Source organism: Taudactylus pleione, unplaced genomic scaffold, assembly GCF_031769625.1.
Source record: "Taudactylus pleione unplaced genomic scaffold, aTauple2 ptg000405l, whole genome shotgun sequence".
Lineage (NCBI taxonomy): Eukaryota > Metazoa > Chordata > Amphibia > Anura > Myobatrachidae > Taudactylus > Taudactylus pleione.
Genome location: NW_028284807.1, coordinates 1,076,193 through 1,100,735, shown reverse-complemented (window position 1 = coordinate 1,100,735; position 24,543 = coordinate 1,076,193). Strand labels below are relative to the sequence as shown.

The 24,543-nt window shown below is 48.4% G+C and overlaps 1 protein-coding gene across 1 annotated transcript in view; it reads left to right on the top strand.

The window, feature by feature from the left end:
- Positions 1 to 22,753, top strand: part of LOC148506419 (V-set domain containing T-cell activation inhibitor 1-like) — a 68,883-nt gene extending 46,130 nt beyond the window's left edge. Inside the window, exon 7 of the mRNA XM_088446794.1 lies at positions 15,338 to 22,753. The gene's annotated coding sequence lies outside the window, so the exon portion shown is untranslated. The remainder of the gene's footprint in view (positions 1 to 15,337) is intronic.
- Positions 22,754 to 24,543: the final 1,790 nt, after the last annotated feature.

Here is a 24,543-nt window from a genome sequence, read left to right as displayed (position 1 = left end):
TTTGTCCTCCATCCCTGTAGGACTGGCTCTGTCTGGGCTGCTACCTGTATATTGTGCCCTCACTACAGCTATATCCTGTTCCTGTGTATTATACATTGCTGTGTGCTATGAACAATAAACTATTACTTGGGTTTCATCTGCTCGGTGTCTGGGTGATTACAGGAATCCCGAATCCTCACATATATACAGTGTTATTCACTAAGAAAATGGATGATGTAAGCTTTGTTATAATTGTGAAACCGAATGATTGGCATAAGGAAAGAGGTGGTATAAACCTGTAGGGTAGGGGCTGGTGTGGGTGCTGATCACCGGTTTTATTAGCTTATAGCAGTGCTGGGGCGTAGTTTTGATGCCTGTTTATTTAAGGGGCTGGAAATATGGGTTACTCCGGCCCCCGCTAGCGCTGCCTCCCACTCGTGGCCTACCCGCGGCCGGGTCAGTGCAGGACCGGGAGCTTGCATGCACGTGACCACGTGGCAGGAGGATACCAGGAGCCAGGGACAGAGGGGTCACTAGAGTTGGTGTCACCCGGTGTGGTAACTCATGGTGTCGCCCACCCATAGACCTCCTCCTGTATCTCACCACACGGAATCCTTGGTAATGTTTCCCCACTTTTTAATTCCCTTCTCCCAGGTCACATTTTGTAGAAAGTTTGCAATCCCTCGAATTGCAAATACGGCAATTTGGCATTATTTATTGGCTCTCGCATTTCTTAGGTGTACACAGTAATGTGCAGCATGCGAGATTCATGACGACAACGCATTGGCAGACTCAGACTTATTTAAATTTCCCTAATTAGTTAAAAAAATATATATATTTTTTAATTAACTTAAGCTGGGGATACACTGGACGATGTCATCCAATCTGGTATATAGGACCGACATAGCGTTCTCCTCAGCGCATATCGGCAGTGTCTATGCTCAATATGTACACCCCCACCGTCAGTGATGTCTTCTGGTCACCAGCAAATACCGCTAGCGATGCCATACTGCTGAATACAACATGGCATCCCGCATCGCTCTCCTGTGTCGGCAAGTGTGTATGCCAGTGGTTCCCAAACTGCGCCGTGGCAGTCTGGTGTGCTTTGGGACACTTGCAGGGGGGCCTCAGGTTGGTGGTTCAACACAAAATCAAATTATTTAATGTTAATGTAATGAAAATATGTGGACAAACCGAAGCGTAATCCTGTCCACCACCACATAACTGAGCCCAAGGATGACAGGTCAGCGCGATTCCCTTCACTTTACTACATTTTTTCTGTATTTCTCAATAACAACCTTTTGGCTTACCGGTGCCATGAGAACAATGCTGACTCTAGGGCGCTGTAATTCAAAAAAGCTTGGGAACCACTGGTGTATGCCAATACACAGTCACCATCGTCAGTGATGTCAGGGTGGGAACATCATCTAGGGTGTACACAGCTGTAGTCAATATATATATTTTTTTCTGAAATAATACTGGATTAAAATTAAAATTTTAACTATTTGTTTGTTACAAACAAATGGTAATTTTAATACAATCCACTTTTTTACTTCAGGAAAAAAAAAAATATATCCCATTAAATGACAGTATGAGTATAGTATATATGGTAAACAAGTCTGTAATTATTATTACTAACTTTCAATACACACCGGCAGGCAGCTGGAATGGCTTCCTCCTCTCTCTCCAACATAGATAGCGGTGGCAGGGCGCGCAAGCGGGCAGCGAGGTACGCTTAATTGGACGCGAAAAAATGAGCTAGGCGAGTACGTAGTGTTCACAGATGCAAGAGTGATGAGGAGGTGGCTCGTGGTACTGCTGGGGTTCACTGCGACAATACGGCAATATAATGCAGCTTAAGAGCGACTTGTAGCGTTGAGATCTGTAAAGGAGCTTACGTGGACATATTCGCTCTTACGGAAAAAGCTAAGAAGGTCTTCAAAGTAGCGAGAGCTAAATAGGGTATAAGTTTGGAGGCTTTTAAGTGTTATGGTTGCATTTTTTCAGCATGTTACCTGGAGACGTGGCTGGAGGAGAACCTGATAATCATTAGGTATTTGCATCTGGTTCAGGGGCATGGCTTGGCATGCGTACGATGAAGAAAGAATTTGAGTGGAAGGATGTGGAGGCGTGGCTGGAAGTCGCGCAGCCTTCGCGCCCTTCGCCTGAGATTCTGGGGGCGGTCAACTTTTCTGCTCTGGACCATACAGGTGCGCAACAGGCATCCAGAGGCAAATGTTTTGCATTCAATAACGCCCACAGGGCCGTCTGTGTTGTTTTCGAGACCTCTGCTGCGTTGTGGTGTGGCCCACCCAGTCTCCAAGTGCTTCAGGCTCTGTGACCAGCAACAGTCTAACCAAACAGCCAAGGTCTCAGGCACTAAATAAATCCTCCTCTCCTGTCCATATCGGGGGAATGTCCAAACGGTCGGACTGGTACCCGGATTAAAAGGACGCTGCATTTTTGTTTGAAGGTTTTAGTCTTAGTTTTCGCATGCCAGTTAGGGGGATCGTGGACACAGGTTCCCCTAGGAACCTGAAGACCGATGTTGCATTGCCTAAAGGTTGATGGGTAGGTACACATTGGGTGTATGGCATTTCCCGAGAAATGCAGGCTCTTTCAGCATCTTTCTCAGCCAGCAGTATCATCAGTAATCACCATATTTTGGTCTGATTAAATGAAAAGTGATGCTGGGACAGACCTTGCGCTAAAGGTCTGTCCTGGTGAAGTTTTTGAAGATTAGCCCGTCATTCTAATACTAAATGGCGTGGTGCACGCAAACAATCGTCAGCGGGCTGCGTCCCTCCTGGTTCTGCGTCTGCTAGCACAGCTGGTTTTGACATGTTTGCGTTATAACATCACAGTTAAAGCTTATAATAAAAGGAGATCACCGCCAAAGAACGCACCACAGGTGCCCTGGATCTGCCTGCTACATATAGGCTACAAATAAAAGAAAGCATCGAACTCTCACCTGCATGTCTATGGCCACAGGAACACGCGGCCCATTCTGTCCATGCCTGCCGATTAAGGCCCTGATTCAGAGCCGGACGCTCTGACCAGAGCGCTCGCTCTGAATCAGGGCCCACCTCCATAATTATGGAGCGTCCTCTTGGACGCTCGTATAGCTGTGGGTCACCACCCACAGCCTATACGAGCGTGCAGGTTGATGGTCGCGATGGTCTTGACCATCGCGACCATCGCCACTGCGAGCCGGAGCCTGCATTTGAGTTTCTCAAGCGCAAGGCCCGGAGTGATTTTGGCTCTATCAGAGCCAAAATCACTGCCACTGACATCACTAGTGATGTCAGGGGGGCCGGCTTCTGACGGTAGGCGTTCCCTTGGGAACGCCCCCGTCTGGGAGGCACGCCCCCGGCACACCCACCAAAGGGGACGTGCTGTCAATCAACATCGACAGCACGCCCCCTTTGATCAGACACAACGAGCGAAGGCAAGTCCTTCGCCCGTCGCGTCTCGCGCATGCGCACGACGGAGCCCCCTCCGTCATGCGCATGCGCAGTGCACACCATCGACCCACTTGCGAGCGGACAGCCGCTCGCGAGTGGGTCTGAATCAGGCCCTAAGTCCTCTGAGTGGTGGGGGCTGGAGATCGTTCTGCTAAGCCCTCCATGCCAACTCTATCCCCTGCCAAACATAAGAGGGACAAAGCATACCAGCGACGTCAGCATCAGGAGCCAAAGATGGAAAACTAGCCCACGGAAATTGCCTGTACTGAGACTAATTTGGTTATTTCCATGTGCCGGGGGTTGAAAATTAGATTGCTGACTCGTTGTCTCAATTTCCGTGGGCTAGTTTTCCATCTTTGGCTCCTGATGCTGACGTCACTGGTATGCTTTGTCCCTCTTATATTTGGCACGGGATAGAGTTGGCATGGAGGGCTTAGCAGAATGATCTCTAGCCTCCGCCACTCAGAAGGCTTATCATCAGGCATGGTCAGAATGGGACGCGTATTCCTGTGGCCATAGACATGCAGGTGAGAATTCGATGTTTCCTTTTATTTGGAGTCTATATATAGCAGGAAGATGCAGGGCGCCTGTGGTGCGTTCTTTGACGGGGATCTCCTTTAATTATTAGCTAAAGAGCTTTCCGGACCTGACTAAAAGTTTTCTGATTGGGAAGGCATTAAAGGACTGGGCCCGGATCTCCCCGCTGGTACCTGTACACAGGAGACCTGTGGACGCACATCTGCTCCCAACCTTCATAGCGAAGGGGTGTCTGTTTCTCGGTGCAAGATGATCCTTTTTCAAGTTGCATTTTCCATAGCGTTTCATGGGGCTTTGCGGGTGTCGGAGCTTGTTGCATCTTCCAAACGGGTTGATGCTACTATGCTCCGCTCAGATGTCCTAGTGGCTGAGAGGTCAGTCCTTCGTAGAATACGGAGGTCAAAGACCGTCCAAACTGGTAAGGGTAGGTAGATTTCGTTGAGCCAGTCAAAGTACCAGCGGTTCTGCCCTGTAGACCTGTCTACGTGTTATGCGGCATTGCGCCCGGATGTTCCTGGTTCGTGGCTCATGCACATGGACAGGACTCCACTTATGAAGTACCAGTTTTGTTGGCTTTTAAAGCAATGTGTGTTGAGTATCGGCTCTCTCCTAGGTATTTCGGGTCACACTCGTTTAGGATCGGCACGGCTACTTCTGCAGCTTTCTGCTGGTTTTTCCATCTCGGAGATTAAGGCCTTGGGTTGGTGAGTAGCAGTGTGTCTTCCCACAAAAACAATAAGTAAAAAAATTACATAAGGGGTATTTTTATACTGCAAATGTATGGAAAAATATAATACTTTGACTTGCATCTACGTACACCTGGAGAGGCAGAACAAGACGAGCAAGAGCTGGCATGAGTTGGCACAAACGTTATATTAGACCTTTTAGTTAAATTAGGGCATTATTTAAGTTTATTATTGTTCTTGTTGCAGTATGGTGTTTCTGGCTGTGTCTGGTGTCTGTTTTGTGCATCGTTTGGTCTTGTATGTTACCCTTATCCATCCTACTTGGGGATTAGATACTCGCCATTGCTGGCAATGGGAGTCTTCAGGGATTTACATTTTTTTTTCCTGTTCTTAGACTAATTTGGCTATTTCCAATTAATTAATTAATTATGTTCTATTTCTGTCCCTCGGCAGGTTTTTTATTTTACATCTTGCCGAGTTCACCTGTTTTTCCCCAAACCCCCTTCCCCCCCCCAGTTCTTCCCTTATGTCTCTTTTTGTTTGTCTATGCCACTTTAATCAAGATGGCGACCCAACAGCACCAATTTTTCTTTTTGGCAGATCCTCATTTATTTGATTTAATTACATTGTTTTTTCTACATTTACTAATGTTTTTTTATTGCATTCCCTCCTCTTTAAGGGTTGCCTTTTGATTTATGTGACATTTGGATGTTAGGCCACGCGTATATTTTCTGGGGTTCTAGGTTTATGGCTTCGGATCGATCCCCGGTTTTTGTGGATTCTGATAGGGTCTGTTAGATGGGTGTCAGAGGTATGAAGTGGGATTCCTTTAGACCTAGGTGTTAGAGTTTGCGAGACGTTTTGGCAAGCCGCAAGTTTTGGTGGTTCATTTAGGCAGCAATGACCTGGGGCAGAGGTCAACTTTGGAATTGCGATGCTCTATCATTGATGATTTGTCGCAAGTGTTATCAGCATGGCCCTTGTGCAAACTCATTTGGTCCTTCATTGTGCCGCACCAGGTGCGATGTGGGGTTAGGGACTTTCTTGCTACAGACGAGGCCGGGAAAAAAAATGAATACAGCAGTGACGAAATTTGTGGTGGCCAATGATGGCCGTGTGGTTCCTCATTTCGTTTCAGTTATTTGTACCGGGCTGATGGGGTGCATGTAACAGAGGAAGGTTCATCATTGTTTGCTGAGTGTCTGTTTAGGGTCGTTGCATTGTTGGTGTAGTTTTGTGTATGGTGGCGGTGCCGCAGTTCTATGGTCAGAACCTTGCTGTGGTGGGAAAGAACATCCGGTCATGTTAGCAGCTGCGATAGCACCGTTATGGTAATTCAGCAGGAGGCGTCACACATACATTACTGACCTGAGCTGCGTCCAAGGAGGATAATCTGCAATCACATCACAGATACAACAGAGAGGCCAGGAAATCTCCATCAACCAATGAAGATCCTGGCCTCTCCCCCGCCCCCCCCCCAACGACGGCAACACACCTCTATTTTGGGAAACGGAGACCGGCTCGTCGCCACCCACAAATGGTGATCACGCAGGCATGGCCGGCAACAGAAATCACGGGGCACGGTACACACATTTATTTTTAGGGTCCCCCTGCCTGTCCCCAGGTGAAGCAGAAGGTGACAGGCAGAGCAAAAGGGTGAAAAACAGAGGGTTATAGGGAGAGACAGAGGGTGACAGGGTAAGGGTGAGAGGCAGTGGGTGAGGGTAGGGGCTAGGTGAGGGCTCTGTAGGAAGAGAGAGAGAACGAGAGCGCGAGAGATCGATCTGACTTAACCTTACCTTTCACTCCTATGTACAGCATCTTCTCCTGGCCGACACAGTGACAGGGGACTGGGCACACCAGGTCCGCATACCCTTTGCGCCGGTCACTACACTGTGACATCAGTCCCGCGGCAACAGCAGTTTCAGGGAGAAAAGAGGGGAGGAGACGGGAAGGGAGGTTACGGCCCGTGACAGTGTACAGTAATGCTGTCAATACCAATGCGGGCCCCTTATTACCACGGGCCCCAGGTGCAATGCACCACCGTACATGTTGCCACTGAGCCTGGACGACCATACATGACTGTAGCAGAGCAGGCATCTGTTATAGCTGGGTTTGTTGTGGGCCCCTCCGGGGCCCCTAGAATCTCTGGGCCAAGTACGGCTGTGCCCCTAGTCCCCCCCTATCGCTGGGTACGCCACCTGCACAGATTCCCGACCTTCAGGAATTTGCAGTCAGCAGTGCACATACATGTGTGACTATGTGTCTTAATTATTATTATCATTTATTTATATGGCGCCACAAGTGTCCCGCAGCGCCTTACACAGTACAATTAAGTATAGTGGCACTTTAATCCCTTAGTAAATGGTAGTCGTACAAGGTACTTGTGGTGCAGGGATGTAGTTAGCATCCTGATAGTCAGAAAGCAGGCAGTCTGAATCCCGGCTCCAGAATCCTGACCGCTGACATCCCAATGGCTGGTTTTCTGTTTTAGGTTTAGGGGTTATGGTTAGGCTGTGGGGGGGGAGAGTTATTGTTATTAGTTGTAGGCAAACACTGTATACATATACACGTACTTAGGAATACTGGGCCTAATTCAGACCCGCTCGCGAGCGCTGAGCGCTTGCAAGCGGGTCGATGTTAGCCCAGTGCGCATGCACACAATGGAGGGGGCTCCGTCGTGCGCATGCACGCACCAAAGGGGGCGTGCTGTCAATGGTGAGTGACATCACGCCCCCTTTGGTGGGCGTGCCGGGGGCGTTGCTGCCCAGACGGAGGCGTTCCCATGGGAACGCCTACCGTCTGGGGCCGGCCCCACTGACATCACCAGCTGATAGAGCCAAAAGCACTCCAGGGCTTGCGGCAGCGAGACCCTACTGCAAGGGTCTCATCGCAAGCCCGATGGTCGCGATGGTCTTGACCATCGCGACCATCTTTTTGGCCGCTCGCATAAGCTGTGGGTGCTCACCCACAGCTATGCGAGCGTCCAAGAGGCTGCTCCAAGTTTACGTAGGAGGGCCCTGATTCAGAGCGAGCGCTCTGGTCAGAGCGTCCGGCTCTGAATCAGGCCCTGAAATCGAGGCAAAACGTCATCATCCCGCCTTCCGGATCTCGCCGGTTTTGGATTCTATAAAAGGTCTCCGCGTCGGCGCCATTTCTCACCGGCTGTGGACAGTGAAGAGGAAAGGTGGGAGATAGGGCTGGCTGGGCTGTGTTGTGTTGCTGTCATAGGGGCTGACTGGGCTGTGTTGTGCTGCTGTTGTCCATAGGGGATGTGTCCACTCAGTCCATAGGGGCTGGCTGGGCTGTGTTGTGCTGCTGTCATAGGGGCTGCCTGGGCTGTGTTGTGCTGCTGTTGTCCATAGGGGCTGGCTGGGCTGTGTTGTGCTGCTGTTGTCCATAGGGGCTGGCTGGGCTGTGTTGTGCTGCTGTCATAGGAGCTGGCTGGGCTGTGTTGTGCTGCTGTCATAGGGGCTGGCTGGGCTGTGTTGTGCTGCTGTCATAGGGGCTGGCTGGGCTGTGTTGTGCTGCTGTCATAGGGGCTGACTGGGCTGTGTAGTGCTGCTGTTGTCCATAGGGGCTGGCTGGGCTGTGTTGTGCTGCTGTTGTCCATAGGGGCTGGCTGGGCTGTGTTGTGCTGCTGTTGTCCATAGGGGCTGGCTGGGCTGTGTTGTGCTGCTGTTGTCCATAGGGGCTGGCTGGGCTGTGTTGTGCTGCTGTTGTCCATAGTGGCTGGCTGGGCTGTGTTGTGCTGCTGTTGTCCATAGGGGCTGGCTGGGCTGTGTTGTGCTGCTGTTGTCCATAGGGGCTGGCTGGGCTGTGTTGTGCTGCTGTTGTCCATAGGGGCTGGCTGGGCTGTGTTGTGCTGCTGTTGTCCATAGGGGTTGGCTGGGCTGTGTTGTGCTGCTGTTGTCCATAGGGGTTGGCTGGGCTGTGTTGTGCTGCTGTTGTCCATAGGGGCTGCAAGGGCTGTGCTGTGCTGCTGTCATAGGGGCTGGCTGGGCTGTGTTGTGCAGTCAGTTGTCCATAGGGGCTGTGTCCACTCCAAAGTCTATAGGGGCTAGCTGGACTGTGTTGTGCAGTGTCCCATAAAGGCTGTAGTCCTAGAGGGGTAGTGTTGTCCAGGGGGTGATCTGTGCATCAGGGGTGCTCCCCCCAAGTGCACTCCAAAAAATTATTATTTTTTTCTGTGTTTGTGAATTGTGTCCGCAGTAGCTGCACATGCATCAACAAAGTAGCGCCAAGCGTGTGCCTGTGTCATAAATCAAGGGCTGGCTGGCTTGTCCGTTAAAGGGTGCTGTAACCCCCAAAGTGCACTCCAAAAAAAAATAAAAAAAAATATTTTTTTGTGTTTGTGAATTGTGTGCACAGTAGCTGCACGTGCATCAACAAAGTAGAGTCAAGCGTGCGCCTGTGTCATAAGTAAAGTACCGGCTGGCTTGACCGTTAGAGTGTGCTGTAACCCCTAAAGTGCACTTCAAACAAAATAAATAATTATTTTCTGTGTTTGTGAATTGTGTGCACTGTGGCTGCACGTGCATCAACAAAGGAGCAGCGCCAAGCGTGCGCCTGTGTCATGAATAAAGGGCCAGCTGGCTTGTCCGTTAAAGGGTTGTGTAACCCCCAAAGTGCGCTCCAACAAAAATAAAATAGTCTTCTTTTTTTCTGTGTTTGTGTGTGAAATGTATGAGCAGTAGCCGCACCAGCATCCTCAAAGCAGCAGCGATAAGCATGCATCTGTCTGTTAAAGGGTGGTGTAACCCCCAAAGTGCGCTCCACAAAAAATAAAAAAATCTTATTTTTTTTTCTGTCTTTGTGAATTGTGTGGGCTGTAGCCGCACCTGCATCCTCAAAGCAGCAGCGACAAGCATGCATCTGTCTGTTAAAGGGTGGTGTAACCCTCAAAGTGCGCTCCACAAAAAATTAAAAAATCTTTTTTTTCTGTCTTTGTGAATTGTGTGCACTGTAGCTGCACGTGCATCAAGAAAGAAGCAGCGCCAAGCGTGCGCCTGTGTCCCATAAGTCTGTTAAAGGGTGGTGTAACCCCCAAAGTGCTCCAAAAAATAAAAAACAATTTTTTTTCTGTGTTTGCGACTTGTGTACGATGTAGCCACACGTGCATCAACACAGTAGCAGCGCCAAGCGTGCGTCTGTATCATAAGTAAAGGGACGGTTTGGACATCTGGTCCGGACTGAAGGACGTGCCAACAATTTCTGACATGTCTACTGTCACTACATATGATACTGTCCTCAAAACAGCAGCGACAAGCGTGCATCTGTCTGTTAAAGGTGGTGTAACCCCCAAAGTGCGCTCCACAAAAAATAAAAAAATCTCTTTTTTTTCTGTCTTTGTGAATTGTGTGGGCTGTAGCCGCACCTGCATCCTCAAAGCAGCAGCGACAAGCATGCGTCTGTCTGTTAAAGGGTGCTGTAACCCCCAAAGTGCACTCCAAAAAAAATTAAAAAAAAAACTTTTTTGTGTTTGTGAATTGTGTGCACATGCACAGTAGCCACACGTGCATCAACAAAGTAGCATCAAGCATGCGTCGGTGTCATAAGTAAAGGGCCAGCTGGCTTGACCGTTAAAGGGTGCTGTAACCCCCAAAGTGCACTCCAAACAAAATAAAATTTTTTTTTCTGTGTTTGTGAATTGTGTGCACTGTGGCTGCACGTGCATCAACAAAGGAGCAGCGCCAAGCGTGCACCTGTGTCATAAGTAAAGGGCCGGCTGGCTTGTCCGTTAAAGGGTGCTGTAACCCCCAAAGAGCACTCCAACAAAAAAAATACATTTTCTTCTGTGTTTGTGAATTGTGTGCACTGTACGTGCATCCTCAAAGCAGCAGCGCCAAGTGTACGTCTGTCTTTTAAAGGGCGGTGTAACCCCCAAAGTGCGCTCCACAAAAAATAAAAAATTCTTCTTTTTTTTACTGTCTTTGTGAATTGTGTGCACTGTAGCTGCACGTGCATCAACAAAGGAGCAGCGCCAAGCGTGCGCCTGTGTCCCATAAGTTAAGAGCCGGCTGGCTCATTTCTTAAAGGGTGGTGTAACCCACAAAGTGCACTAGTCTCCAACAATAATAAAAAATTATTTACTGTGTTTGGTTGTGCCTTAGCCGCACGTATATATCAATATAACATAAATGGAGGACCAAACTTTCTCCGATAAAAATAAAATAGGGAAAGATCAAGAACCACTTCCTTCTAGTGCTGAAGCTGCTGCCACTAGTCATGACATAGACGATAACATGCCATCAACGTCGTCTGCCAAGGCTGATGCCCAATGTCATAGTAGAGGGCACATACAATCCCAAATGACAAAGTTCAGGAAAATGACCTTAAAAAACATTTAAATCATCTGAGGAGAAACGTAAACTTGCCAATATGCCATTTACGACACGGAGTGGCAAGGAACGGCTAAGGTCTTTCCCTATGTTCATGACTAGTGGTTCAGCTTCACATGACGATGGAAGCCCTCCTCCCACTAAAAAAATCAAAAGAGTTAAGCTGGCAAAAGCACAGCGAAGAACTGTGCTTTCTAAGAAGATATCACAAATCCCCAAGGAGAGTCCAAGTGTGGTGGTGGTTGCGATGCCTGACCTTCCCAGCACTGGACGGGAAGAGGTGGCTCTTTCCACCATTTGCACGCCCCCTGCAAGTGCTGAAAGGAGCACCCACAGTCCACTTGCTGATATGCAAATTGAAGATGTCACTGTTGAAGTACAACAGGATGAGGATACTGGTGTAGCTGGCGCTGAGGAGGAAGTTGGTGAGGAGGATTCTGATGGTGATGTGGTTTGTTTAAATCAGGCTCCGGGGAGACAGTTGTTGTCCGTGGGATGAAAAAGCCCATCACGGTCATGCCTGGGCAGAAGACCAAACATTCCACCTCTTTGGTCTGGCAATATTTCTATCCAAATCCGGACAACAACTGTCTTGCCATATGTACCATATGTAAAGGTGAAATAAGTAGGGGTAGGGACGTTAACCACCTAGGAACATCCTCCCTTATACGTCACCTGCAGCGCGTTCATAAAAAGTTACTGTCAAGTTCAGAAACTTTGGCTAAGACCGTAAGCAGTCCAGGGACACCTAAATCCGTTTGTCCGGTTGTATCCAAGTGCCTGCAAACCACACCGTCAACTCCCTCCTCGTCAATTTCCTCCTTAGTCAGGATCGGAAGTAGTCCAGCAGGCCATGTCACTGGCATGACTGACTCTCCTATCCGGGATTCCTCCGGAGGATCCTGCATTGCTACGCCTACTGCTGCCGCTGCTGCTGTTGCTGCTGGGAGTCGTTCATCATCCCAGAGAGGAAGTAGGAACACCACTACATTTACTAAACAATTGACCCTCCAACAGTCCTTAGCGAGGAGGAGGAAGTACGACAGCAGTCATCCTGAAGCAAAACGTATAACTGAGGCCTTGACTGCTATGTTGGTGTTAGACGTGCGTCCGGTATCCGCCATTAGTGCAGTGGGATTTAGACAATTGATGGAGGTAGTGTGTCCCCGGATCCAAATCCCGTCTAGATTCCACTTCACTAGGCAGGCGATACCGAGACTGTACAGAAACGTCAGAAAAAGTGTCCTCAGTGTCCTGAAAAATGCGGTTGTACCCAATGTCCACTTAACCACGGACATGTGGACAAGTGGAACAGGGCAGACTAAGGACTATATGACTGTGACAGCCCACTGGGTAGATGTATCACCTTATGCAGCAACAATAGCAGCGTCACCAGTAGCAGCATCTCAGAAACGCCAGCTCGTTCCAAGGCAGGCTACGCTGTGTATCATCGGTTTCAGTAAGAGGCACACCGCCGACAACCTCTTAGAGAAACTGAGGGAAATCATCGCCCAGTGGCTTACCCCACTTAGACTCTCCTGGGGATTTGTGATATCTGACAACGCCACCAATATTGTGCGGGCATTACATCTGGGCAAATTCCAGCACGTCCCATGTTTTGCTCACACAATAAATTTGGTGGTGCAGAATTTTCTGAAAAGCGACAGGGGCGTGCAGGAGACGCTTTGGATGGCTCGAATAATTTCTGGCCACTTTTTCCATTCAGCGACTGCGTGCTGAAGACTGGAGTCCCAGCAAACACTCTTGAACCTGCCCCACCATCACCTGAAGCAAGAGGTTGTGACACGGTGGAACTCAACCCTCTATATGCTTCAGAGGATGGAGGAGCAGCAAAAGGCCATTCAAGCCTACACATCCACCTATGACATAGGCAAAGGAGGGGGTATGCACCCTGACTCAAGCACAGTGGAGAATGATTTCCGTGTTGTGCAAGGTTCTCCAGCCCTTCGAACTTGCCACACGTGAAGTCAGTTCAGACACTGCCAACTTTAGTCAGGTCATTCCCCTCATCAGGCTTTTGCAGAAGCAGCTGGAGAAAGTGAAGGAGGAGCTAAGACGGAGCGATTCCGCTCGGCATGTGGGACTTGTGGATGAAGCCCTTCATTCGCTTTGCCAGGATTCCAGGGTGGTCAATCTGTTGAAATCAGACCACTACATTTTGGCCATCGTGCTCAATCCTAGGTTTAAAGCCTATGTGGTGTCTCTCTTTCCGGCGGACATAAGCCTGCAGAGGTGCAAAGACCTGCTGGTGAAAACATTGTCAGCTGAAGCGGAACGTGACACGTCAACAGCTCCTTCTTCATTTTCTCCCGCAACTGGGGCTGCAAGGAAACAACTTAGGTATCCTAAGCAACCCGCTGGTGGTGATGCAGGGCAGGCAGGTCCAAGTTTGGACATCTGGTCCGGACTGAAGGACCTGGCAACAATTTCTGACATGTCTACTGTCACTGCATATGATACTGTCACCATTGACAGAATGGTGGAGGATTACATCGGTGACAGCAAGTAGGCATGTCAGACAGTCCGTACCTGTACTGGAAGGAAAAAGAGGAAATTTGGAGGCCCCTGTACAAACTGGCTCTATTTTACCTGAGTTGCCCCCCCTCCAGAGTGTTTAGTGCAGCCGGGAACCTTGTCAGCGAAAGGCGTAGGAGGTTGCTTCCACAAAATGTGGAGAAGATGATGTTCATAAAAATGAATTATCAACTCTTCCAGGGAGACCAGCCTCCAGCACGTACAGAGGGACCTGTGGTGGTGGATTCCAGCGGGGACGAATTAATACTCTGTGAGGATGAGGATGTACACAACACTGAAGAGGGTGAGGAATCGGTGGATGAGGAGGATGAGGACGACATCTTGCCTCCGTAGAGCCAGTTTGTGCAGGGACAGATTAATTGCCAGCTTGTTTTGTGGGGGCCCAAATGAACCAATCATTTCAGCCACAGTCATGTGGCAGACCCTGGCGCTGAAATGATTGGTTTGTTAAAGTGTGCATGTCCTGTTTATACAACATAAGGGTTGGTTGGATATTGCCCAAGGACAATTCCATCTTCCACCTCTTTTTTTTCTTTGCATTATGTACAGTTTGGGGCCTAGTTTTTCAAACTGCCATCCTGTCTGCCACTGTAGTGTCACTGATAGATGGGCCACGTGTTTGTGCCGCCCACTCGTATCTCTTAGCATAGTCATCCAGCTACCTCGGTGCAACCTTTTGGATGTTCAGAATAGACTGGAAATGAGTGGAAATTAAGGTTATTGAGGTTAATAATAGCATAGGAGCAGAAAAACCCACAAATTCTGTGATTTTAGCTGTTTTATGCTTTTTTTCAAAAAAATACAGATCCAAAACACAAAACCCAGAACCCAAAACATGGAAGGGTGGTTTTGGCAAAACCAATCCAGATCCAAAACACGGAGAAAGATCCAAAACCAAAACACAAAACACGAAAAGTGGCCGGTGCACACCCCTAATATATATATAATATATATATATATATATATATATATATATATATGTTCCTATTCACATTAAATGATTTTTATACATATTAAATATTTTCTGTTGCTCTGAGTTATTGTTGAAAACATTTAGGGCCTGATTCAGAGCCGCTCGTAAGTGGCTGCTCGTTCGCTCTGAGCGATGTTTGCACAACTGCGCATGCGTATGGGTCGTAATGCGCATGCGCCAACCAGTCATTGCGTTCGGAAATCGTGCGCTCGTAAAACAGCGAGGGGCTGCTAATTTGAGTGACAGAATGAGGAGTTTGTGGGTGGTAACAGGGGAAGGTGCTTGAAAACGGGGGAGTGGAGATCCGAACGCAGGCGTGCCAACGGTCAAAACGGCGTTTAATGGGTGTGCATAATTAACAAAGCAGCGTCATCGACCACGTCACTTGGTTGTCTTTTAGTCTGAACTGCTCGCAGTGATAGCGGCAAGTAAATCCTACCACAAGCACTGCAAGCAGTTCAGACGCCTTTCGATGTTCCCGATTAATCTATTAAATACCGGAGATGACGTATGATGCGAACGGCAAAGGGGTGTCTTTAGAAAATAGCGAGCGCATTTTTCAGACGCTCCCTCAGACATAGAGGTGTCCACAGATTGCAAAGAGTGAGTGCTCAGTTTAAATAGCAGGCCCCTTTTTCAGAACGACCATCCGCAAATAGCGTCCGGCTCTGAATCAGACCCTTAGTACGGTGCTGTGATAGTTATTATGTCTCATTTCATTCTTAAGCATCTAGTTTACTATTTTGTGTAAATAATACACATTTTACAACTAATTTTTTCTCTCTATTTGTTTTTCTCCAGCATTTGGCGTCTTGGCGTTGGACATATTGAAGTTTGAAGCTTTCTCCTGAATCACATTTTCCTCTCCCCCTATGCGATTATTATACATATAGGGGTCAATCCAATTACTGTAGGTGCCAGTTTGTTTCAAGAAACTCGCAAACATTGCACAAATGCGCATTCCAGAGAAATGGGGTAATCGCCACAAATGTGAGTGATCTTTCTACAAAATGCGACCTGGAAGAAGTGCATGAAAAATTGGGGAGACCATCGTAGACTCCCAAAAAGTGACACCTTCATTAGCGGAATCCTACAGAATCCTGTCAGTGGTCATAAGGAAAGTACTGGAGGTTTTTAAAGTACAATGGCTGATTTATACACTTTTAAAGTAAGATTTATTTTTTTATAAAAGCTAACTTTTTTTTTCTTTAATAACAAACAATTAAAAGTAAAATGCAAACAAAAGTAAAAAAGTGATTTTGGGATAATTTGAGGCCACTTTATTTTTTTGTCCACAAAATTATAAAAAGCAATTATTTTTCATTTTAAAAAATACTGTATTTTGGGGTGCCTAAAATAATTTTGATTTTGAAGTAATTTGAGGTCATTTTATTTAACACCGAAAAATAACATGTAGCTATTGGACCAAGGCCCTCATTCAGAGCCGTACGCTCTGAGCAGAGCCGTACGCTCTGAGCAGAGCGCACGCTCTGAATGAGGGCCGGCCTCCATGAAAATGGAGCGTCCTTTTGGACGCTCGTATAGCTGTGGGTCACCACCCACAGGCTATACGAGCGTGCATTTTGATGGCCGCAATGGTCGAGACCATCGCGACCATCGAAATTGCGAGCCGGAGCCTGCGGTTGAAGTTTTCAACCGCAAGCTCCGGAGTGATTTTGGCTCTATCAGAGCCAAAATCACTCCCACTGACATCACTAGTGATGTCAGTGGGCCGGCTTTTGACGGGAGGCGTTCCCGTGGGAACGCCCCCGTCAGCGAGACACGCCTACCAAAGGGGGCGTGCAGTCAATCAACATTGACAGCACGCCCCCTTTGATCGGACACAACGAGCGAAGGACTTTCCTTCGCTCATCGCGTCTGGCGCATGCGCACGACGGAGCTCCCTCCGTCGTGCGCATGCTCAGTCCAGAACATCGACCCACTTGCGAGCGGACAGCCGCTCGCGAGTGGGTCTGAATCAGGCCCCAAGTCAGCTAATTTAAAAAGTCTAAATGCCCAATTAGTTATTAGGGAGGGTGTCCAAGGGGTTCTGCACAATGTCCCCACAATCTTACCTTAAAATAAAGATTTTCCTTATCTACTCACCCTCAGGGGGTGTGCACAAAAAATTTTTTTTTTCATCTGGAATTGGATTGCAATTGTGCTTCGCAGTGCGAGTTTGGTGTGATAACGGCTCGCACTACCCAAATTGCACCTATTTGGATTGCTCTATATAGTATATTAGAGGGGTCAAATTAAATATTTGCCCTACGTTTGCCTTAAGGTGTTTGGTTGGGTGCTTTATTATTTTCATAATCAGGGTCTGCACCAGATATGGGGTCTGCAGGGCATATATATGTGTAGAAAGGGTACTACTGTGTGAAGTTACATGTATTAGGGGTACTACTGTGTGAAGTCACATGTATAAGTGTGTGACATAAAGTGATTAAGGCCATTACTGTCTGGTGTATTGTGAATAAGGGGCACTACTGTGTGGTGTAATTTTAATTGGCACTAATGTGTTGTCACACCCCTTTCCCATGTTGCTATGGCCCTTTATTTGTTGTTTTTAGGGGAGGGGCGCCAGTCCCTTACTTTTCCAGGTGCCCTTGGATCCCTAGATACATCTCTGGTCATTTGCTGGAAAAAATGTGAATATTAGAGATGTGCACTGACCCCCATACTTTGAATGATTTTGGCTCTGAAACCATTTTTGTGCTTTTGCATTGGTTTTGCCCATAAATCTAAGTGTGTTTTGGTTTTGGTATTAGTTTTGAATTTCATTAAAGATGGTCTGTAAAGCTGGACTATACCCCATCAGTAATAGTGGACCTAATGATCTAAGGAGTCAGAGGGCACCAATTAGAGTTGAAAATGACTTTACAACAGGAACAAAAACATCAAGCGGTGATATGAAAGCGGCCAGGATCGCAGATTCTCCATTATCCCATCACAAGGTAAATTGTCAGAAAGACAAAGAGATATACATAATAAAGAAATTACCTGAAAAGAAATTACAAAAACCGAGTATGCACAAAGGAGATACAAGCAAAGGCTCGTGCTGGAGTGACACAGGGGGAAATAAACCTCTGTATGGCTATCACCATCCCTAAGATAAAGAGAGTTATTGAACATGTTTGTTGTATTTGCTGTAAGCCAAAGCACAGAGAATTCAATGGGGGCATTCAATTGTTTTTTGTCACAGACAGGGTTTCCCGGCATAGGGGACGACAGGTATTACCTGTGAGGGCGCTGTGGCGTGGTCCTTTCAGTGGAGGGGCTGGTGGCTGGCATTGGCTGTGCGAGGTGCTCCGCGGGCACTGTGTCATTCTGTCCAGGGTAGGCCTGGTGGTGTTTCCATTCCACTCTGCTATGGGCGCCACCATCTTGCCTCTGGTCATGTGACTTAGCTGCTCCAGTCCTGGCATGTCACATGCTCTCTCTGACCTATCACGATTCTTCACTGGGTACTTAAGGGAGTCCAGAGCTTTCCATAGTTGCCAGTGCAATGTGTTTCACAGTGCATGCTGTGAGAGTTCCTGTGCTCCTGAGACCTGTCTGTTCCCTGCTCGCCTGTGCTCCTGCTGGATCCCAGCTTGCAAGCAGCCTGCATCACTTTGCCTGCTCCCAGTAACCTGCTGGAACCACCCTGCACCTTCCATTAACCCTCTCCCTGCCTAAAGACCTGATGGCCTGATTCAGAGCCGCTCGTAAGCGGCTGCTCGTTCGCTCCGAGCGATGTTCGCACATCTGCGCATGCGTATGGGTTGTAATACGCATGCACCAACCAGTTAGTGCTGTCGGAAATCGTGTGCTCACAAAATAGCGAGCGCATGTTTCGTTTGCTCATTCAGACATAGAGGCGTCAACAGACCGCAAAGAGCGAGCACTTAATTTAAATATCCGGCCCCTTTTTCAGAACGACCGTCCGCAAATAGCGTCCGGCTCTGAATCAGGCCCTGAGTGTGCAGTTAACCCTGTCCGTACACTGCCTCCAGTTACCTAGCTCTCTGCAGCGATCCAGTTTCTACACTGAGCCATCTCAGTGCTACTCATCAGTTATTCAACTACTCCATAACCTCTCTGGATTTCATCTCACCAGTATCAATTCATAACCTGATATCCTGCCAGCAGCCTCGCAGTGACCATTTGGATTACAAATACTTTTTATTATTTCTGTCACTACCTGGACATTACCCACTCTGGCTTCACTTCAGTTTCAAGTCATCACCTCCCCATCTATATTCTGGACTTTATATTATCAGTGTACATGTCTTCAAGTTCACCCATTAAAAAAAACACTTTTCAGTTTAAATCTGTTCCGGTATCTGCTCCTGTTACCACTCTGGGTCCACAACAAACACAGATCCTGACAGTTTTTAAGGCTGCGATTTGTTTTGGGCGCCCAACAGATCAATTCAGTTGTCGCTCTGTCCGGGCACGATAGCCACTGGCATTTCTACTCACACTCTCAAGAGGGTGCCAGCAAAAATGTGCGATAAACTTGTGGTTAGGGCGAACAAATAGCAGTTTGGGTGCCCTAACCTGGACTTCAGCTGGGTTTAGCTGCTATACACAGTATGGTGCGATGACCGTGATAATTAATGGGCGTCCATTAATTATTGTTGCCCACACAACAAATGAATCGCCCCCAATGACTTCACGGATACTTTGAAATTGAATACAGAAAGACTTAATATGGGTGCGTATATCTAACCATGGTTTATATATGGGAGACATGGCTGCCAGAGTACTGGGCAATCCAGAAATGGGAGATTATTTGTTCTGACATATAAATGCTGCAAAGATATCTGAAGACACATCTGTACATGTATGACAGGAACTTTACACCTGCAAAACCAACAAGACCGTGTTGTCCAATTGCTTCAGTAAGTGCAGAGATGCTGTCTGTACTGTAAGGTACCATCTACACCTTATCTGCACCTACACTTACACACAGGGGTGCCAGACACATATTATAGTCCAAAAACCTTTTACAAACAGTAAGACTCCAAACAAGTATATTTCATCAGGAAATGATTCTGTTATAGAATGCTGCACAGTTGTGTAAGGTCTCTAAAGCCAGGGAGAGGATCTTCCTCCACTTACAGCCACCCGCTGTTCCCACCGGTACTTAAGTGGCCACCTGGACTTAAACCACCAGCACTAGAGGCTTACACAACTGACGGAAGACCACAGGACTGCTAGCTGGGAACAAGGTGATGCTATAAAGTGGCAGACCTACGACTGCAGGAGGTAGCTGGAGTGAATTAATGAGTTGTCTGTAGGGACGTGTGCAGTTGGAAGCAGAGAACGCAGAGGAGCTGAGGTGTGTGCGGGTAAAGAATCACCCCCGAGGTCTGTAGCTGGCAGATAGGAGACTAGGGGCAAGTGACGGCATTAAGGTGGAGTACCCGTCACTGTGTATGTAATGCCGAGTGTGCAGTCAATTATAAGTATGAAGTGGTCTAAGGGCCTGATTCAGAGGCGCTATTTGCGAGCGCTCGCTCTGAATCAGGGCGGGGATTTTTTTTCTGCCTCCAGGCCGCTCGCTAAGCTGTGGGTGACCACCCACAGATTTTGCGAGCGGCCTGGCGATGGTCATGATTATCGCGACTATCAGGCTTGCGAGGAGACCCTGTTGTAGGGTCTCAGCTCTCGTAAGCCCGAGTGGACTTCCTGCTCTAATAGAGCAGGAAGTCCACTACTGACATCACTCGTGATGTCAGTAGGGCCGCCCACAAATGCCAGGCATTCCTAAGGGAACGCATGCATTTGTGCAGCCACCCCCCCTACCCGCCTACAAAACGGGGCGAGCTGTCAATCAACATCGACAGCCGCCCCGTCTTGTAGCGAGATCCGTTGCGACGGAGCTGAGAGATGTAACTCAAAGTGCTGGAGAGATGTAACTCGCAAATATAAAAACCGGATCTTGCGTGATTTGGATCGCATTTAAGCCCCGCCCTCATGATTTCATGTGCTGTGAGATGGTCAAAATTTACTGGAAATTGAGGTTTATATTACTAAGGAACAAAAAGAAGCCCAAATTATGTGACTTTTGTAAATGTTTATGGCATACTTACCGACTTTCTGGCGGGGGCAGCTAGGTCAGCCCAGCAGTGGGCGGTACGGGGACATGGCAGCATGATTACGTCATCGTGGCCCCACCCCCCACTTTACAATGCCAATATTATTGGCAATTTAAATAAGGGGGCGGGGCTACAATGATGCATTGACTCCTCCCCTGGACAAACCACTTTTGCTCGATAAATGGATGCGACAGGGGGGTGCGCACTGCGCAGGGGTGCGCAGGGGGCAGCAGCCAACCCGGGAGAATTGTCTGCTCTTGTGGGGGGCCAGGAGCTGATATTTGGGAGGCTCCCGGGAAATTGGGAGAGAAGGTAACCATGGTTTAAAGTTCCAAAACCAAAACCCCAATCTGAACCAAATTAATTGCGTTTGATATTTGCCAAAACAAAAACACAATGATGATTTCGAACCAAAACAAAAACACGGAGGTCTGCGCCAGTCTCTATTCATTATACAGTATGTGTATAGGTGAGAGATAATGGGCCTGATTCAGAGGTGGGCGCAGTATAGATATTGTATGCAAGCCACAGATAATTTAAGGCTGGAAATGTTTCAAGTCGCACTGTGCATGGTTCCCGATGATTTCCGCCTGGGGACACCGTGTGAACATGCAGAGAAGTGTATGTCAGTGGGTATTTCTGGGTGGTAACGGGGTGACTAGCCAGACATGGGAATGTTGTGGGCGTGTCACGAACACTGATTGCAACTTTTCCATAGTTGCGCTGATTTCGGCGGCCATGTTCAGGAATTACATTCTGCGCCTCCATAGGGCTGGTACAATGTTTGATGGTGGGACCATGGTGCACACAATGGTGCCTCTTTTTGAGCAAAGTGGCATTTTTTTAAATCAGTCGGTGGGCGCCATCAGCTTTGGCATAGAGCCACAGATAGCGTCCATCTCTGAATGAGGCCCAGTGTGTATATTCAGAATATAGGGCAGCATTGAGACAAATCCGTTGGTTTGGGTACAAGTATGATGGTGGGGGACGGCGCATGCACATGTACAGAACGCGTCCAGCATCATCGCACATAGCACCCTCTAAAACGCAGCCCGATTGTGGACGTGAATAGCCCGTGTCATTCTGGGAAAATGGGGGTGTGTCTATAACACAGAACGCCTCCTGCAGCATTACCATATTTACACACAGCAGCTGAGCCCAAGACGCAGCTGCTGTGTATAGCGCACATTCTGGGTCAGGCCCATGACGTGTGGTAGAATACTAAGAATTGCATTTTCTACCAAGTTATAATCAGAGAGGTGCTGCAGCAGCTGAGGTTAAGGGGTATATTTATATTGGCAAGATTGATGCAGTTCGCTGGTTATTCACAGTAGAGAATTACTGATAGGAATATAGGCCCTGATTCAGAGCTGGACGCTCTGACCAGAGCGCTCGCTCTGAATCAGGGCCCACCTCCATTAAAATGGAGCGTCCTCCTGGACGCCCGTATAGCTGTGGGTCACCACCCACAGCATATACGAGCGTCCAACAAGATGGTCGCGATGGTCTTGACCATTGCGACCATCGGACTTGCGAGTGAAACCCTGTGGTCGGGTTTCTCAACCGCAAGGCCAGGAGTGATTTTGGCTCTATCAGAGCCAAAATCACTCCCACTGACATCACTAGTGATGCCAGTGGGGCCGGCTTCAGACGGTAGGCGTTCCCATAGGAACGCCTCCGTCTGGCAGGCATTCCCCCTGCACGCCCACCAAAGGGGGCGTGCTGTCAATCAACATCGACAGCACGCCCCCTTTGGTGCGAGACCCGGAGCGATGGAAAGTCCTTCGCTCGCCGGGTCTCGTGCATGCGCACGACGGAGCACCCTCCATCGTGCGCATGCGCAGTGGGGAACATCGACCCACTTGCGAGCGTACTGCCGCTCAAGAGTGGGTCTGAATGACACCCATAGTGCATATATTAGTATAATCTTATATGTGTGGAATTATATGTTATTTGCATGGTGATAATTACTTTCTACCTACAGTATCCGCTGCAATAATGACTATTGTGTGAAGCACCATATCATTAGTATGTTGATGATTAGTTCTTTCATGTTACCGCATCTTGCAATTTAGATGTAATGCCCTGGGACTGCGCTAATAATAAATTTGCCAGATTATTCTGCTTATCAAGGTTGTCTCATTATTTCTCTGTGTCTGGGCTGGCCTCTCTGTTACAGTCTGGGACTGGCCTCTCTGTTACAGTCTGGGACTGGCCTCTCTGCTACAGTCCGGGACTGGCCTCTCTGCTACAGTCCGGGACTGGCCTCTCTGCTACAGTCTGGGACTGGCCTCTCTGCTACAGTCCGGGACTGGCCTCTCTGCTACAGTCCGGGCCTGGCCTCTTTGCTACAGTCCGGGCCTGGCCTCTCTGCTACAGTCCGGGCCTGGCCTCTCTGCTACAGTCCGGGCCTGGCCTCTCTGCTACAGTCCGGGCCTGGCCTCTCTGCTACAGTCCGGGCCTGGCCTCTCTGCTACAGTCCGGGCCTGGCCTCTCTGCTACAGTCCGGGCCTGGCCTCTCTGCTACAGTCCGGGCCTGGCCTCTCTGCTACAGTCTGGGACTGGCCTCTCTGCTACAGTCTGGGAAGAGAGAGCTGGTGGAGTCGGTGCCAGGAGAAAGGAAGGTCCAGTGGAGCTGCTGTCCCTACTGTAACGTACCATCTGCCCCTAACTTATCTGTGCCCCAACTTACACACACACAGGGCTGCCAAACACATTTTATAGTCCAAAAACCTATTACAAATGCAGGAGAAGTACGAGTACAACCCAAATCCATTTTATCAGGAACTTATTCTTTGCAAGCTGTACAGAGGCCGAAAAAATGGGGAAAGGAAAAAGCTGCAGCTCAGACGTCTTCATAGAGCCTGATTCTGCCATATTGTAGCAGAAGTTATTATAATAATGTTGTAATAAAAGTAGTTAATAAGTGTATTTTCCTCTTGTTTTTAGTACATAAACCATCAGGCTTGCATATAACCCTGCATTAGGCCCTTGGCTGGTGATATACCTATTCAGTGGACTGTTGTGGTCATGTAGCCATTTGTTTGACTTGTGCCACTTGTCCTCATATCCATGGTTGGTGGGTTCTTTTCATGGGAAGTAATGACTTTGGCTATGACCTCCCTGTATAGCTGTGGCATTGCTGTTTTAGGGGAATGGAGATGGAGTTTGGTAGCATGGGCAATTGTCCTCTACCAATGAGCTGAAACCTGCCTTGTTTATTGCAGATATTGGGTGCAGATCAATTGCCAACAGGGCTGTCATGTCTTGGGTGATCCTATGTGCACCAGGGCAGTCATGTCTTGGGTGATCCGCTGTGCACCAGGGCTGTCGTGACTTGGGTGGTCCGCTGTGCACCAGGGCAGTCGTGACTTGGGTGATCCGATGTGCACCAGGGCAGTCGTGACTTGGGTGGTCCGCTGTGCACCAGGGCAGTTGTGGCTTGGGTGATCCACTGTGCACCAGGGCAGTTGTGGCTTGGGTGATCCGCTGTACACCAGGGCAGTCGTGGCTTGGGTGATCTGTTGTGCACCAGGGCAGTCGTGGCTTGGGTGATCTGCTGTGCACCAGGGCAGTCGTGGCTTGGGTGATCTGTTGTGCACCAGGGCAGTCGTGGCTTGGGTGATCTGCTGTGCACCAAGATGATGGCTCTGTCTTACTTGCTCCCTCTTTCAAATAATTGTTTGACAGACAATGGATGGAAACTAGGTTCACTCTGGTTCCCCATAGATGATAGTCTACCCCCAACAGCAGCTGCCCTCACGCCTAGAGAGTCTTCTTGGGATTATTGATTGCATTACAGGAGTCAGACTGCATTTTAATCAAACATACAGGACTGCTTACTGCTGTTCCTGAGAAGGCCATCACTGGCGGAGTTGGTGGTGAAGACTGTATGAGATGTTTGCGGTTGGTACTGTA